Here is a 19,486-nt window from a genome sequence, read left to right as displayed (position 1 = left end):
TGAGATAATTTCCCTCAACACAAACACGTTAGTCATAATTATCAAGGGCATCCACCAAGTAGATGACATATGTCATTGTGTGTAACATTGATGCCACCCTATGAGACGTCATCACCCCCATGGGAACCAGGGCATAGAAATTTTGAGTTACTTTAGTATAGTCACTTTGTTAGTAAGTGGTGGAGCCACTGACACCTGTTGGATCTAGCCCTTTTGGACCTGATTCTGAAGTGTGTGAGCTTAACCTCTATACCACACTGTCTTCACTTTCTGCTGATTTTTGTTGAGCAAGCCTCTTCTGTGGAGGAATCTCATAAATCTTCAAAGATGTGTGATTAGGTCTTCATCGGGTGGGTGGTTTACCAGTCTGCTTTTGTATCTTCCTGATAAGTGTCAGGTGATTTACAAGACCATTTCTGACAGGCATGAGATAAATAGGGGGCCTAGCAGGTGACTTGAGTTCCTCTGGATGGAAGCAAACCAGGCTATGATCTGTGCCATCTTGTTTACTTTTCATTCTAAACAATCATCAGCTGAAGGGCAGTAATCTTCCCTTATAGGATACAGATGTTAGTATCTGTCTCTGCATTCCTTGAATTTATATAGTCCTGGTTAAAAGACACAAGGCCACAAAGAAGGACTGAATAAGTGTGCCTTTTTGTGGCATCAAAACAGGTATACAAACAGTTTGATCTTTATGTTATCTTCATAGGTTAATTAGTAAAGTTTACTAAGGTTTTCTGTTGCTGAAGCTGAAGCTCCAATACTTTGGCCTCCTGATAAGAAGAGCTGACTCATTGGTAAAGAACCTGATTCTGGGAAAAATGAAGGCAGGAGAAGAAGCGAGCAACAGAAGACGAGATGGTTGGATGGCATCACCGACCCACTGGACATGAGTTTGGGCAAGCTTCAGGAGATGGTGAAGGACAGGGAAGCCTGGAATGCTGCAGTCCATGGGGTTGCAAAGAGTTGGACACGACTGAGTGATTGAACTGAACTGAAGGTTTCCTACATAAATCATTTCTCTTAATCCTCAAAACACACAGGAAGTAGAGATTACTGTTAGAGAGTGTATAGATAAGGAAAACTAGATTTTATGAGTGAATAAGTCACCCAAGTAACAGAGCTAGTAAGTGGCAGGGTTGGTATATTAACTCACATTTTCAGCAGAAAAACCCATTGTCCTTTATCAATCGAAGGTGATAATCACTTTAATGCTGCTTCAGAGTGGTATTTACGTTTTTCTTTGACATTTAAGGTCTTTTCATCTTGTTTCTCCATGTTGTCTTGTGTGCATATAGATCCCTTATGCATGATTGTTAACACAACACTGGAGAGTCAAGCTAGCTAAGCCTTTCAGCCATTGGAATTATCCTGTATTTTCCATCTCAAAACACTCTCATTGGAGCTCATCACAGCGCTGCTTTGTGATGCGTCAGAGTCTTCTAGGACTACCTGGATGATGTGGTGGTGGTAGTGGTTTAGTCACTAAGTTGTGCCCTACTCTTGCGATCCCATGGACTGTAGCCCACTAGGCTCCTCTGTCCATGGAATTTTCCAGGCAACAATACTGGAGGGGTTTGCCATTTCCTCGCCAGGGGATCTTCCCAACCCAGCGGTCAAACCCGGGTCTCCTGAACTGCAGACAGATTCTTTACCGACTGAGCTACCAGGGAAGGCCACTTGAATGATAGTTATAACCATCTGTGAAGAAGATTTAAACCTCTGTTGAAAGTTGTATGTTTTTAAAGCGTAGTCTTATGACAACATTCTCAGGTGAACTTAACTGTGTGATAGAGATGTGGTCTTCTTTTATTTCCATTTGAATAGTTTAAAAATGATGTTAGACTAGTCCAACAGAAGATGTCCTTATACAATAGGAAAGCATCTGTAATGTAACGTGCTTTCTTGGGTCCAGGCAATTGAGAGGAAGAAGAAGAAAATAGATTGATAGATGAAATCCTAAACATTGTGAAGGATCTCTTCAGTCCTTCTAACTGGGCCATGTTTGAAAGTGAAGTATTAGTCACTCAGTTGTGTCAACTCTTTGCAACCCCATGGGGTTGTAACCAGACTCCTCTGTCCATGGAATTCTCCAGGCAAGAATACTGGAGTGGGTTTCCATTCTCTTCTCAGGAGATCTTCCCGATCCAGGGATTGAACTCAAGTCTCCCACATTGCAGGCAGATTCTTTATTGTCTGTGCTACCTTAGGTCACTATTGTAGTGACTGCACTAACATTAAAAAGGTCTTTGCTAAAATGTTTCTGAAAATTTACTAATGACTGTAACACGCTTAGTAACATTTTAAAAGTTACATAAAATAAATTATGTGAGGGTTCTCATGTGTTCCTGCAATGAAGTTTGATAATACGTATGAGGATCAGAATGAAAATATAGATTTCCACTGCCTTCAGTGCTTTTTGAAACAAGTTGGGTAAATAATAATTTTAAAAATTAATTTCTCTTCAAGTCAAACTGGCTAACATAAACCTGATTCAGAATAGCTTTTGGTTTTCTGTAGCTCATGTGGAATGAATATTCTCTAATTGGAACTTGGCATTTGAACCAGTTGGTAACAAGCAACTATTTCACAATATTGTAAATTAAGATCACTCTAGGTGATCTTGGTTATTCTGAAAGGGTATCAAATCTATCAAAGTATATTTACTGTGCATCTACTGTAGGTATAAATATAGTTTTAATTGTATACACTTTGCTGCCCCCACACTCACCTTCCCACTGACTTGATAGCTATATTTAAACTTTCTGTAGGATCAGTGCTCAGACTGTCAGCAGACCTAACCCATCACCTGTCTGGATACATTCATCTTCCTCCCATCATAAGTGCAGTGCTCTTTTAAAACCGAATTGGGGTCTTTCATGGTTATGCATAGTTTCTGATCAGAATCTAGAGGATCCATTGGCTCCATTCTTTCCTGATAGTTGCATTCTAAAGCAGCTCCAAACTTCTATTTGTGTGTTCTGCTGATTCCCAGACCTTGATCATGGTTTACTTATAGTTTCTGATTCCCGTTAGTTCTGAGTTGCAGTTTCTTTGTTTTGTCCATATTTCTTCCCATATCGTGATTCATAGAATTTGATCATTCATTTTTTTTGATCATTCATTTTTTATATCTGTCAACACCTTGGCCAACTAAATGTAACCTCATACCAAGAGTTACAGCTGAAAGCTACGATATATTGAGGGTTGATTATGTGCCAAGTTGTATACCAGGGAATTACACATTAAAATTAGTAAAAATATAATAGTGACTGAAATTATTTTATATTCTAGTTAATACACATTAAATATTATTTACTATAAATTATTGATATTATTATTAATATTATTACTAGTAATTTTTAATCTACATGGTAGATTACATGGTGATATACATATTCTTAAAATTCCAATTTTACAGATAAGAAAGCAGAAACTCAAGAGATGGAGGTGACCAATTACATCACAACAACTATGATCTCAAGAATCTGTCTAAATTTAAAGAGATATGTGCTTAAGGATCAGTTGACTGTTATCCACAATAAAAACAACAGTTCAGGTGAGAGAGAATATTTTGACATTGGTTTTGGAAAGTTTTTTTAGGAGGTAACAGAATTAAGCTGCGTTCACAGTTCACATTAAATGCTGGATAAGATGCAGTCCTCATTAAAGTTTTACAGATTTACTCATAAATCTTGCACATTTTTTTAAAGTTCATTTTTATTATTATATACTTTTGAGTTATTGTGAGTGATATCAGTTTTTCATTGTTTTCTTCTAACTGGTCTTTCTGGTACATAGAAAATCTATTGAATTGGGGGTATTTATTTTCTAATCTTCAAACCTGGTGAGCTCTCTTATCCTACCACTTTTGCATTTGATTTTCTTAGTTGTCCATGTAGGCAATAATCATATCATTTTCAAATTAATATATATTTGGTTCCTCTTTGCCAAATGGATATTTCTTAAATTTCACTACAGCATTAAATAATATTGTTTATAACTAGCATCCTCATCTTATTCTGGATTTTAATAGAAATATTTTAGAACTTTACTATTAAATATAATATTGACTATTGGTTTAAGATGAAAGTCCTTCATCAAGTTAAGCAAGCATCTGCCTGGTCATAGGTAACTTGAAGTTCTAAGCAGTAATGGATGTTGATTTAGCCAACTTTGTTTGAGGGGGCAGTCATGCATTGGTTGGGTAAGATGTGGATAAGAAAAAGTTGTTTGACTTAAAAGTGGAAGAAAGGCATGAGCCAAGTAGCACTGCCATGGAAGTGCACATGCATGCCTAAGTGGACACGTTTGGTTGAAGGAGGTGAATTTATGCTGATGAAAGATATGAACAGATTAGAGATGCAGACCTGAGGGGAAACTTGGAATTCTCGGCTAAGAACTTGGGCTTTTCCCTGTAAAATACATTGTGGAAAGATAGTAAAGAATTTTGGAAAGAGGAATGATATGAACAGTATAGTCTTTTGTTTTTTGCTTGTTTTTTTTTTTTCTCTTTTTATAAGTTTGAGCTCTCATTTTTGTTCAGAATCCAGTGGCTAGGAATCTTGTGTGAGGCTATTTTAAACAATGGTATATAATATAATGGGGACCTGACCAGGCAGCTGCCCAATCCCTGGCTTCAGGGGAAGAATCTGACCAGGAAACAAATCAGTTAGTTCTGTGGGTATGGCAGGTGATCTACCCGGTCTATGGCACTAACGCAGAAATAGAAGGATGGCGCCTGCTGTATGGAGATGCCGACTTGAGCCATGATAACATGTGGAGAGGGTTATAGAAGTAGCTTTAAATTTAAAAAGAGATCAGTTCAGTTCAGCCCAGTCACTCAGTCGTGTCCAACTCTTTGCGACCCCATGAATCGCAGCACGCCAGGCCTCCCTGTCCATCACCAACTCCCGGAGTTCACTCAGACTCACGTCCATCGAGTTGTGATGCCATCCAGCCATCTCATCCTCTGTCGTCCCCTTTTCCTCCTGCCCCCAATCCCTCCCAGCATCAGAGTCTTTTCCAATGAATCACCTCTTCGCATGAGGTGGCCAAAGTACTGGAGCTTCAGCTTCAGCATCATTCCTTCCAAAGAAATCCCATGGCTGATCTTCAGAATGGACTGGTTGGATCTCCTTGCAGTCCAAGGGACTCTCAAGAGTCTTCTCCAACACCACAGTTCAAAAGCATCAATTCTTCAGCGCTCAGCCTTCTTCACAGTCCCACTCTCACATCCATACATGACCACAGGAAAAACCATAGCCTTGACTAGATGGACCTTAGTCAGCAAAGTAATGTCTCTGCTTTTGAATATGCTATCTAGGTTGGTCATAACTTTTCTTCCAAGGAGTAAACGTCTTTTAATTTCTTGGCTGCAATCACCATCTGCAGTGATTTTGGAGCCCAAAAAAATAAAGTCTGACACTGTTTCCACTGTTTCCCCATCTATTTCCCATGAAGTGATGGGACCAGATGCCATGATCTTCGTTTTCTGAATGTTGAGCTTTAAGCCAACTTTTTCACTCTCCTCTTTCACTTTTATCAAGAGGCTTTTTAGTTCCTCTTCACTTTCTGCCATAAGGGTGGTATCATCTGCATATCTGAGATCAGAGAACCAAGAAAAATAAAATCAAGGTGTAAAAAGTCAGAGATAGAAAAATGAAAGGTGGTAACAAACGTGAACTCAAATTTTCTTAAACTGTACAAAACTGGGATGGTCTTGAACAGAATTAAATACAAGTTAACTGTGCCTTAGGAGAAAGGTGGGGATACATATCTGCAAAGGATCTGAATAACAGCAGTAACTCAAATACTGAGAGTCAGGGCACTTTTCAAGGGCCATGGCCAGCTAAATGAGCAAGAGGCTCAAGGATGCTTTCCTCATTAAAGTGGAGACCTGAATATTTTGGACTATGGAGAGCCAACAAAGAAAAATTTTGAGCAAATTTTGAGTTTCAGCTTTAGCATCATTCCTTCCAAAGGACACATAAGGAATCATTGATAGAAAAAATCTGAAGTGGTGGGAAAGTGGAAGGTTTGGAAATGGAGAGTGGAGTATAAGATCAAGAGGCAGATGTAGAAGTTAATCTAAAAAAGAGGATGGCTATGTAGAGTGCATAGGAACATGCCCAAAGCATGTACATAGGTATTTTCTGGGAGAGAAAAAAGGAAAATGGCCTCAAAGAAGAAAAGCATGGCAACAACTACAATGTGAAATTTTTCAGAGAATTAATTAGGGGAAAAAGAATTTCTGAACATTAATTAGGAGCAACTGTCTGAATCTGTCACAGGCTGTTGGGCTAGAAGACGAAGTTTACTCAGTATGTGATCTCTTCTCACTATTTTCTGGGGCATGAGATGATGATCAAGGGCTGAGCACTGGCAAGAAGAATGAATGGGAAAGAAGTACAAGGGGGCAAAGAGATCAGTGGTTATAGTGATCCCACCATCACAGGGTTGACCAAAGCATCAAGCATAGGTGGAAATTCAACCATAATGTAGTATATTATTATAGATTTTATTTATTTAGTATTTTTTTTATGTGCAATTAGGCTTCCCTGGTGGCTCAGTGGTAAAGAATCCGCCTCTGGTGCTAGAGATGCAGATTCGATCCCTGTGTCGGTAAGATCCCCTGAGAAGGGAATGACAACCCTCTCCAGTATTCTTGCCTGAGCAATCCCATGGACAGAGGAACCCGTCAAGCTGCAGTCTATGGTGTCACAAAGAGTCGAATATGACTTAGCAACTAAGCAATAACATGTGCAAAGCAACAGTAGAGAAACAGGCATAATGGCTAGAATCTTAAACTTTGTAGACCCACTTCAGACACATAGCAAAAAGCCTAGTTCTTGAGCTACCTAATCTCAAAGTTTAGTTAATCATGGTTTACCTTTGAATTGACTCTCTCATGGCATTGAGATATATAGATATATATAGATAAGTATAGATATATATAGATAAGTATATATATATAATCCCTTCCCAGTAAAGTGAAAGGGAAATTGTGCTAGAAATTAGTAAGTCTAGATCTTTATCCTTACCTCTGCCATAAAGCTAAGAGATTTGGGCAGATTGTATCACCTTTTTGGATATCAAATCCCTCATCTGTTAGGTGATAGAGTTAAAGAGATAAGAAGAGGGAAAAGGAGAGACAGACAGACAGGTGATATAAGGATGAATACATTTTATAAAAATCTAAGAATCTTGTTCACAGGGCACTGGGTTGAGCTCCCTGTGCCCATACAGCAGCTTCCCACTGGCTATCTATTAATATTTTACACGGGGCAATGTATATATGTTAATCCTACTCTCTCAGTTTGTCCCACGCACTCCTTCCCCTGCTACGTCCAAAGTTTTTTCTCTGTGTTTGCATCTCTATCCCTGCCCTGCAAGCAGGCTCATCAGTACCATTTTTCTAGATTCCGTATGTATGTGTTTGTTAATATATGAACTTTGTCTTTCTCTTTCTGACTTAACAAGGACAGAATGTGTAAATAGATGGCCACTCCATCTCTCTCAGAGGTTGTCAGAAAGAACACCTGTGGAGAGAACCAAGTGCTCTCTTTACAAAAAGTTTCTCCCTGAAATGGAGATGGAGCTTTTGTTGAGTGTGCATAGTTAAAAACTGAGTTTAAATTAAATGTTGTTACTTTAAAGTTCAAAATTGATACTACCTTTATAGAGCTTCCCTTAACATTAAAATATTAGATAACTGTTATACATTTGTCAAAACTAAGAAATTAATCTTGTGACAATACTATTAACTATAGACTTTCATATTTTTTATGTTAATGTCCTTTTTCTATAGAAAGATTTGCTCCAGGATAACACATGCATTTAATCAGCATGGCACCTTAGTCTCCTCTAGTATGTGATAGTCTCTCAGTCTTTCTTCATTCTTTATGTATTGAGGATTTTGAAAAGCACTGGTCAGATATGTTGTAGAATGTCTCTTAGGTTGGGTATGTCTTGTGTTTTCTCATGATTAGCTTGGGCTTATGTGTTGGGGGGAAACATCAGTTCAGTTCAGTTCAGTTGCTCAGTCATGTCTGACTCCTTGCGACCCCATGATCGCAGCACGCCAGGCCTCCCTGTCCATCACCAACTCCCGGAGTTCACTCAGACTCGCTTCCATTGAGTCAGTGATGCCATCCAGCCATCTCATCCTCTGTCGTCCCCTTCTCCTCCTGCTCCCAATCCCTCCCAGCATCAGAGTCTTTTCCAATGAATCAACTCTTCGCATGAAATGGCCAAAGTACTGGAGCTTCAGCTTCAGCATCATTCCCTCCAAAGAAATCCCAGGGCTGATCTCCTTCAGAATGGACTGGTTGGATCTCCTTGTAGTCCAAGGGACTCTCAAGAGTCTTCTCCAACACCACAGTTCAAAAGCATCAATTCTTCAGCACTCAGCCTTCTTCACAGTCCAACTCTCACATCCATACATGACCACTGGAAAAACCATAGCCTTGACTAGCCGGACCTTAGTCAGCAAAGTAATGTCTCTGCTTTTGAATATGCTGTCTAGGTTGGTCATAACTTTTCCTCGGGGGAAACATACCAAGAGGCAACATGACCTTCTCATTGCCTCATATCAATGCGTGCATGTGTGCTCAGTCATATTTGACTCTTTGTGACCCCATGGGCTACAGCCCACCAGGATCATCTATCCATGGAAGTTTCCAGGCAACAATACTGGATTGGGTTACCATTTCCTCCTCCAGGGGATCTTCCCAACTCAGGGATTAACCCGGGTCTCTTGTGTCTCCTACATTGGCAAGCGGATTCTTTGCCACTGCACTACCTGGGAAGGCCTCATATCATATTTGGTACATGTTACCAACATGACTGATCAGCAGTGTGGTTCACCCTGGTTAAGGTGGTATCTGGTGTGTGTCTTTCCACTTTAAAATTACTGTTCTTTCCTGTTCTATTTTTACTATTTCCTTTTCATTTTTTACTTTTTTACCATTTTTTTCTATTCTTTGAAAGTGAATCTCTCCTGGAGGAGGCAGTATCTACATATATTCCTTAGAATTCTTATCTAAGGAAGATTTGCCCTTCTCTTCCATTTATTTCTTATCTGGTCATTTACTTACATTGGTGTGGACACATGGATATATATTCAATTCATTGATTTTTAATCCAGTGCTATAGTTCGTTATTTTGTTGCTCAAATAGTAGTAGTTTTGGACATTGGGAGGTCTGTCAGTTTGGCTCCTGTGTCCCTTAAAAAAAAAAAGGAGTATAATTGCTTTATAATGTTGTGTAAGTTTCTGCTATACAACAAAGTAAATCAGCTATATGTATACACATGTCCCCTCCGTCTTGAGCCTCCCTCCCATCCCACCCACTCATCACACCCCTCTATGTCATAACAGAGCTCCAAGTTGAACTCTCTGTGCTATACAGTAGCTTCACACTATTTCACACATGGTAGCATATATATGTCAATCCTAATCACCATTTGTCCCACCCTCTCCTTCCCCTACCTCTTTATCCACAAGTCCACTTACTATGTCTATATCTCTATTCCTGCCCTGCAAATAGGTTCATCAGTACCATTTTTCTAGATTCCATATTTATGCATGTCTTCTTGACATGCATCCATCTTCGGTCCTCTTTCTTTTCCTTTTGTTCTCTCATCTTTAAAGCAGTTTCTTTCTAGCAGTACAAGATGCTCCAGGCTCATCTTTATTTTCTCTGTCCCACATCTCCAAGGAATGCTTTTCACTAACTAATTTTTTATTCATGAACTCAGAATCTTAAAATGAAGTTTATTTTTCCTTAAGTGTCTGAAGGCTGATGCAAATTTGCAGATGGTCCATCTTATGCAAATAGATCTTCCCTTGCTCTTTTAACTTTACAGTGTCAGAAATTGTATTTGACATGCAATTGAAAAACATCAGTTATCAGAAAGCTTATTGTTGTGGTTTAAACCAGATAAATGTCAGCTATATAAGGTCTGAAGTGGTGAATATTATTCTTGTTCAGTCAGATCTTGGGCAACTGGAATGATTTTGTTAAATTCTTCTCTAGAAAATAGTGTAATGGCAATTTATACATCTGAGTTTAGTGGAGGTGATTAGTATAAATTTGTTAGCTTGCACTTCCTAAATATTTCCTAGTTTATCTGTTCTGAAATATGTTACCAACATTGTTGAGCTCTGGACAGCTGGCCAGAGCTAAATGCAAGTGATTCTTCCCCATGAGCCATATGTTCTGGGAATCACTCTGCTGATAGATTTATAGGCCTTTTCTGTGATCAGGAGGAAAGTAGGTATGTCTCTAAAATACACACTACACACTCTATGCACAACCAAGGCAAGCAGCAATTTATTGCCACGTCTATGGTCTTATGAATACAAAAAGGACAGAAGCTAGATTGTCAGTGTGGGAAAAGATAGACTATAGAGGTTTCTGCAGGAGACCACATTTTCCCTGAAATATTCTTTTGTTTAATTCATTTCTTTCCTTAAAATATTATTGCAACCTTCCTAGATAAATTGAATTTGCTTCTCTAACTCCCACATCAAAGTATTTCACAGGGCAACATCCTAATATTGAAAATTTAAGAAAAAAAAATTGTTTTCTTAATAAACTTATAGTCTCTACGAGGCAGTAGTTATTTGATTTAGTGCTCCAATATGTTCTCTTTAATGATAAATTGCTTTGGTGATGGTCAAAAATTAATAGTTTCGTTGTCATGTTTCTTCATTTTAATGGTGTATTACTACTAGGAGACATAAACTAAACATTTATAACAATTAAACTATGTTGAGGAAAGAATTAATTCAGCTTATATTTGAATATGGAGAACTAGTCTGGCCTTGAAAAAACTAATTCATGAAAACCTTTATTTCAGCACTTCTGCTTTTGCATTATTAGAAGAAATTTCTGATAGTCTCATTTCCTGTATAGTGTAAATAGGCCACGCTGGTCAAGTTTCCATTCTGCCTCATCATTCATGATGTCTGTTGCTCCATGGAAACAAGAAAAACAGAAAAGAAGGAAAGGTAGGACCCAGGAGTAATAATTATATCACCAGGTTTTATGCTATTGCAAAGTGCCTTCTTGTGCTCCATCTCTTTTGATAAGTCCTGATCACCTTTACCCAGACATTGGCTAGGGTAGAGCTTCTTGGGTGTCATTTCAAACATCTAACTGCTTTCACTGACATCAAGACCAGAGTACCACATGAGGATAAATCTTTAGGACTTCTTTATACATCTGAGCAGCCTGAGGGTTTCCAAGGAATACAGCTCTCCCTTGACCTGGATCTCTATAACGTGCATTTAGTCAGAGAAAGTGAAAGTTGCTCAGTGGTGTCTGACTCTTTGCTACCCCATTGATTACACAGTCCATGGAATTCTTTAGGCCAGAATACTGGAGTGGGTAGCCTTTCTCTTCTCCAGGGGATCTTCCCAACCCAGGGGTCGAACCCAGATCTCCCGCAACATAGGCGGATTCTTTACCAGCTGAGCCACATGGGAAGCCCCAGTCAGAGAAACCAGCAAATAAAGTGCACACAAATATAGTGGAAGGATTACTAAAATGGCAACATCTGCATTGAAGAACTGAAAAATAGGAATGACCTAAACATAAGGATACAAAAAAAGTCCTGTTGCTGTTACTGTTTCCAGTTTTATGAATTAAGACTAGCCCAAGGAGAGAGATTTTAGGTAGAACAGGAGAGGTGCTGTGGTGACAGAGATCCAGGAAGCAGCCAAGTCTGCCTAAACATGACCATCCCAGCAGTATCAACTTCCTAAAGATACACCTAGTGTGACTGAAGCATCAGAGATTTTCCCCATTTAAAAATAATGAAACAAGGTTGAAAGTCATGTTTGTCCAACCTTATTCAGGCAGATAGTCTCTTCTATGTTTAAAGACTGCCCCAAAGGATATGGAACCCTTTCCTCCAGGACCCCTTCCAGAGTATGTCATTGTTAACTATTTTTCCTAGAGTCCAGCTAAAATCACTCAGGCTGCAGTTTATGCCCTTTCTCTTGAGAAATAGGATAAAACAAAATACATATACTCTTGTTTGTGTATCGTCCTATTTTATGGAAAAATCTTTAACTTAAGAAAATATGATCTGGGAGAATTTATTTTTAGAACTGACTGAAAAAGATCTGATTTACACCCCATTAACCTCACTTTTTCAGGAAGGCCCTTTTCCCACAACTTCACTGAAGCTGAAACATTGCTTCTCACAAATAGACTTTCTCCTCACAATAATATCTTTGTCTTTAAATACTAAATATTGATAACTTCTTCTCAAGGGGATATTCCTGGATCAGGGATTGAACCTGCATCTCCCACATTGGCAGGCGGATTCTTTACCACTGAGCCACATGGGCAGCCCACACAGAGCCATATCTACTCTTAAAATTGAGGTTGAGATGAACATTTCACTTTGCGTTTATGAACTGAGATCATTAATGGAGCAGCCTGAATGTTAGATTAATATCATCAGAAAGGGATGGTTCAGGGATGTGTGCAGCTTTGAAGAAAGAGGGGCAAGAAGCAAAGACCAATGAGGACAGAAATCATTGAAGAAGAAAGACAATGACAAATTGATCTTCTGAATAAACACATACAAAGGATTTCCAGTATACCAGTTCCTCTCGGGTTGACAGTTAAATGTCTACCTATTGGAAGAAAAATACCAACTCGACAGGAAAGTGACTAGTAATGTCTGAGAAAATGAAAAGCTATTAAAAAGGAATAATAGTATCAAACAGGCAGTGAGAGGTTCAGAGAACCTCATCAACAGAAGGAAAGTAAGCTACTTGCTAAAGACAACCCATTCTAAATGTAGTTTTGTATCTGGGGCAGCTGGGGGAGAGGGGGATTGAGAACAAATTCTCCAACAATTGAATTTGTGGTAATGGAATGTAAGCACATCAGCCCACCAGGACAAAGTACTCAACAAATAGAAAAGTAGGGGGAAAAAAGAACTTTGCCCTTCAGAAATATATGTTTTAACTTTAGATAGCAGGAGCTGAGAGATTTCTTGATGAAAATGCCTCAAGTCCTACTATTGCATTAGCCTTTATGGTTGGAAATTGGAGGATTCACTAAAAGCACCCCGAGATCAAAGGAGAAGGTGAATGCCCTCAGTCCCGATAGAGTGCAGAAACACAGGAAGCAAAGGCAAGGTTTCCGTGAATGCCAAGTGCCTGTTGCCCTGGGTAAAAGGGAGGACAGCTGTTCGGTTGCTCCTTGATGGGGTTAATCGTGACAAGTTTTTTTGCAGTTGTTTCATCTTTATGATACTGCAGGATAAAAATAGTAATGTCTGTTAGGGCTTTATGGTTTTTTAAATGCTTCAAGTTACATGACTTTTAATAGCCTGTGATCACAAGCATCCTGTGAGTTAATGCATTTTTATTGTCTGAGATGATCAGAGGCAAATTGCAGTCCCTTCCAGTCTGTCCCCTGCCATGAGCCTTCCAAGTGGTCCTGACCCTCTTTTCCCTGCCAGCCCCTTTTAAGGCCTGGCTTGGTCTCCAGCCCTTGGCACTGACTCCCATTTTCTGATCTGCCTCTGTTTTTGAACTTTTAAAAATGCTCTTGGGGGCACTCCAAGCCCTGCAAGCTCTTGAGGGTATCTCCAAGCCCTGCAAACATTGAAGTCACTCATTCAGGAGCTATTCATCACCAACTCTTTACCCAACCCCCATCCCCCACCCAGTTAATTCTCTATTAACCTATCAAGTAAGTCAGTGGGAAATAAACCCTCAGTTTAATTTGGTCACTCAATCGTGTCTGACTCTGCGCCTCCATGGACTGCAGCATGCCAGGCTTCCCTGTCCATTAACAACTCCCGGAGCTTGCTCAAGTTCATGTCCATCGAATCAGTGATGCCATCCAACCATCTCATCCTCTGTTGTCCCCTTCTCCTCCTGCCTTCAATCTTCCCCAGCATCCGGGTCTTTTCCAATGAGTCAGTTCCTTGTGTCAGGTGGCCAAAGTATTGGAGTTTCAGCTTCAGCATCAGTCCTTCCAATGACTATTCAAGGTTGATTTCCTTTAGGATGGACTGGTTTGATCTCCTTGCAGTCCAAGGGACTATTAAGAGTCTTCTCCAACATCACAGCACAGAAATGAACCCTAGTATATCCCTAATTGCTCAATATTCCAGCTGGGTCCATTTGTAGGCAATGAAATTGAAGCTGAGAGAAGTTATACTGGCCAAGATCATATACTTCACAAATGCCTGAGTTACAACCCAAATTCAAGCTACCTGTAGTCATCAATGGATCATCCATTAACCATCCATATTTTATTCCACCACCCCAAATCACTCAATAGCAAATTCTATTTAAATGTAAATTAACTGTTCTTTAAGGATTTCAATACTGGAGCTGCCTCATACTTGTTAAATTTTCAGGTTTAGAGGCAGTACCTTGGGCAGGTTGCTTTGACTTGGTGTAAGTAACAGAGTGACCCAGATAGAGTTATGTAGTAAAACTACAGCTACAGTTAGGGATGTGTGTGTGCTCACATGTGTGCGTATACATGTAATTTGGAGGGAAGTTAGAAGGGATGATTAGTGATAAAGTTAAGAAACTGATCAAGGATCTTGTTATGAGGGGTAATATTTCATATTTAATTTTGCCTTGAAGGAATTTAGATTTTGCCTTGAGGATCTGAATGATCTTAAGCAAGAGAGTAATAGAATGACATTTATATTGTTCATATTACATTTTATGGCCTCACCCTTCTGTGTACCACATATATACTCCCAGCAGAGACTTATTGACATGGACAAAAGGAGATCAGAGTCCTAAGGGGCTTCTCATACCATAGGCAAAGCCAAAGGATCATCTTTCATCAAACAAATTAATTCCAGCATCTATGTTTATTTCTTCTTGATAATTTATAAATTTCATATAAGACATATATTAAATTATATGCAGAGAAAAATATTTCAAATGAGATATCAGTTACAGAATTACTGAACCATTTTCCATCTCATTTTAGAATATAATTGAAGAAAACACTCTGTGTTGTATGCCATTTAATTTCCATTAATACTAATACCCTTTTGGAGATGTCTTTGGCTGACCTAGTATTGTTTCCCAAAAACAAAAAGATAAATAACAAGTTGATTGTTCATCAAGTGACATTGCTTTTGTCTGGAAACATATCCATATCCATTGTTGTTGGAGGTTTAAAAAAAAGGTTAAAAGTCCTGAATTGCCTGAGTTGCAGTTTTCTCACATGAATATATAATAAATCATCCTCAAAGCTTGACTATATAAACAAATAGTTTCTGTTCTAAAAAGGGCTTGCTCTGAGGCCCAGAGAATCAAAACAACTTTCAGGGAAACTAAAATAATATTGTCAGCCTTTATAAATTATCCATTGGTTTATAATAATAAAATAGCAATGCTTAGACCCAAATAGTGGCGTTCACTGTGGTCTATACTTCTACCTACAAATACCAGGAGTGTTCCATAAGGCAAATAATCAGCATCCCAGGCAATCAATCCCTGAGAAGTACAAGAAGAGTGACTCCTACTAGCTGTCCAGGCCTATAAGCATGGACACTTGCCCCTAGCACAGAGGGGCTGCAAAATACTACATTAATGATGAATAAAGCAGGAAACAATCATTGGATATTTCAAGAGCTATAACTTCTTAAGAAACTTAAAGCAGAATTCAATCAGTGTACTAGAAGCTGAACCAGAGATCTAAGTCAGAACAAATAATGCCAGGGGATGGAGGATTTAGAGAGCTTAACCCTGAACAATCTTGGCTCTCATTTACTGCAGTTCCCATGTTACTATGTAGTTTGAATATTATCCTGATGAAGATCTGACATCTTACACGTGTCCCAGGCAGGATGTTAATGGGACATTCCTTAAAACTGATTTTTTGAATCAGGGTTCAACATTTATTTATAAGAATAACTCAGGTGTATGAAGGAAAGAAAGGGGAGAAGGGCTCCATTGGCAGCCCCAATTCTGTACTCCACTTGGCAAAACAGAAGGCTGGAATTAGCTTGCTTGATCCTCCTTAGAAAACAGTTTAGGTAACCATCTGTTGATACATATCCCTTGAGAGTTTACTCCTTCACACTAAGTGGCTTATCAACATATTCATTCCAGACACAACAGACCCACTCCCCATGTTTCCCCCACCCCCAAGAGTTCTGGTAAATAAACATTTCTCCCTCTTATTACATTCCATGTAACATTTTAACACTCAAGTCAACTACCTGGTTGACCTGTCTTTGATCACATTTGTATGTTGTCCATCTGAAGAGCAACCACACACAGTCAATGCAGTTTATATATGCTTTGTAGCACATGTATAGTTTATCAAGCTTATTCAAATACATTTCTTCATGTATACACCCTGCTGAGCAAAAGAGAAAGAGTAAATGGCATGCCCAAACAGATCATAAATGGCAGTGCAAGTACCTCGAATTCATGTCCTCTGACTCTAAATTTGGTACTCTTTCCATAATCATGCTTCTATCACTGGGCCTTAGAGTATTTCTCTGTGCCTAGTAATCATTGCAAAAGAAAAAAAAAATAGCCCTTGACTTAGATTATTATGGTATAAATGAAGGAGGACTTCCAATATAGGTCAATAGGTATGGTATCTTTGGTGATATTACAGAATGTTTATGATGGTATAAAATAGATTTTCCAATATTGTCATCATGACTCTGAGAAGCAAAGATATTGAGAGAAAAAATTAATAATCCTTGAAGCAAACTGTATAACTTGGAGGCTTCATTAACTCCTGTGTGTCTTGACAATAGTAGAAATTTTATAACTGACTGTTTACTGATATGAATAAACCGAATGTTAAAGAAAACTTTATTTGTAGCTAACAACAGCACAATTTCCATGTCTTTTAAAATTTCCATTTATTTATGTCAGGTTTTCTCTTTTAAAAAATAGACAATTTCAACTAAAGTAAAATTTGTACAGGTTAACAAAAATCTGAATTATAGATGTATGTTTTACATGTAAGTTTTACCACTTTTATATAATTGTAGTATCCAGAGCCAGGATAACATAAAGTTCATAATTAACATATTAAAGTAAAAACCAAGGACAGCTTCACTTTGATTTTATTCAGTTCTAAATCAAAACATGTTCACTGAGCACTTGTTCAATAAAAAGCCCTGGATTTGAATCCCTGCTCTCAAGGTACTTGAGGTGTGGATTCATTGTGCAAATACAGAAGTTTCTATAGTAGCAGGCTTGAAATGTTTATGACAGCTCTCCCAAGTTCTCATTAAAATATAAATGAAAATACAAAAAAAGTTAAAAATAAACATTGGCAACATCACTGTAAACCCAAGATAAGAGAAGACCATATGCAAAATACAGGTGGAATTTCAACTAATGGCATCGGCAAAAAGGACCCAGCACAGCCAAAAATAAATAAATAAATCTTTTTAAAAAGTAGTTTTCTCTTTTCCACCCTTAGACATAACATAAAACTCAAAGAAAGTGGGTAATAAGAGCACTATATTCCTTATCACAGCTATAATGTACTACACAAGAAACAGTTATAACTTACTAAAATTTCTGAGAAAAAAAATTACTAAATATATTCAAGGTTTATTGGCTTCATGGAAGAAATCTAGAACATATGATCATATCTGTAAATGTCAGACAAAGTTATCAGAGCATAGATCTTCAAAGTAATTGGCACCCCTAACCAGTGAACTCTGATTTGGAATGATGAGAATAGGAACATTGCCTGGTGAAACTGAAAAGTCTTAGTCACTTAGTCTTGTTCAACTCTTTTAGATACCATGGACTGCAGCCCACCAGGCTCCTCTGTCCATGGGATTCTCCAGGCAAGAATACTGGAGTGGGTAGTCCTTCCCTTCTCCAGGGGATCTTCCTGACTCAGGGATGGAACCTGGGACTCCTGCATTGTAGGCAGATTCTTTACCATCTGAGCCACCTTTTTTGACTTATTTTGCTGCAATATCTTAAGTAACAGAGAAATCAAAGTTAAGAAATCACAGAGAGGCCATATTTGTTGAAAGATATCTGTTGGTAAAGCAGGGGATGAGAGCCTGTGCATATAGTAAGCCACCCTGATAGATTAATTCTAGTGAGTTGGGGGAAATAAAGGCAAAAAGAAGCTATATGTGCACACACACACACATACACTGTTGTGTGTATTTCTACAAGCTTGAAATATAGAATTGGTCTTTAAACCATAAGAAGCTTCAAATTGAGTATCAGGTCCAGGAATTACATGAATAGTAATAAAATCAAGCATCATTATATAGATTTACAAAGAAACAGAGGAAAGGAATATGGAAGAACTTATAGGTAAAACTGATTCATTCAAAAAATTTTTGACGAAACAAATAGTAATTGTTTATATTCCATAAAATTAAAAATCAGAACCTTTATTGTCTCTTAATTGTCTTTAAAGAATTTCTCTAAAATAAATGGGAAGATGTGACAAGGCAAGAGAAGGAAATAATATTTGAGCTTTCACCAAGAAAAGAAGTAATAAAAAGTATTAAAAAAAAAGTATTTAAAACCCTAACAGAAATGAAGGTCACATTAGAAACAAAATATTACAAATTGGTGAAAACACAGTAAAAGGGACAATGATAGGCTTCAGGAAAAGGAGTAAAATGAAATAAAAAAACAAGTAATATGAAAACTACCAGACTATCTTTATGGAAAACAGACAAGGGAAATCCTACATAAGTACAATCTGTTATCTCTTCTGTGCCACTCTAACATCATAAAAGAGCTCTAAAATAATAAGACAGAAATTATTTTAAAATATTTATAATCCTGTCCCTTCCAGAACTACATCTTTAGTCTATAAGGGCATATCATGTCTTAGAAAAAGTATTTACACATCTGTCACCACTAAGAAATATATTCTAATAAAATTATCAACTTTAGAGATAAGAAAATAAGACATTGACCACTGAAAGCTAGCTATCTGTTATGGGAAAATATAAAATTTATTTCAGATGTTTCCAAACCAACTTTAAAATCTAAGTGCTATAAAACCCTCAAGGAAAGAAATTGCAATACAAACTAGTGCACAATTGCACTCATTTCACATGCTAGCAAGGTCATACTGAGAATTCCCAAGCCAGGTTTAAACAGTACATGAACTGAGAACTTCCAGAAGTTCAAGCTGGATTTAGAAAAGACAGAGGAACCAGAGATCAAATTGCCAACATCTGCTGGATCATAGGTAAAGCAAGAAAATTCCAGAAAAACATCTACTTCTGTTTCATTGACTTTACTAAAGCCTTTGACTGTGTGGATCACAACAAACTGTGGAAAATTCTTCAAGAGATGGCAACACCAGACCACCTTACCTGCCTCCTGAGAAATCTGTATGCAGGTCAAGAGGCAACAGTTAAAACCAGACATGGAAGAAGGGACTGGTTCCAAATAGGAAAAGGAGTACGTCAAGGCTGTGTATTTTCACCCTGTGTATTTAGCTTATATGCAAA

The sequence above is a fragment of the Oryx dammah genome, unplaced genomic scaffold (assembly GCF_014754425.2).
Source record: "Oryx dammah isolate SB20612 unplaced genomic scaffold, SCBI_Odam_1.1 HiC_scaffold_2, whole genome shotgun sequence".
Taxonomy (NCBI): domain Eukaryota; kingdom Metazoa; phylum Chordata; class Mammalia; order Artiodactyla; family Bovidae; genus Oryx; species Oryx dammah.
Note: the sequence above shows the minus strand (reverse complement) of the source record.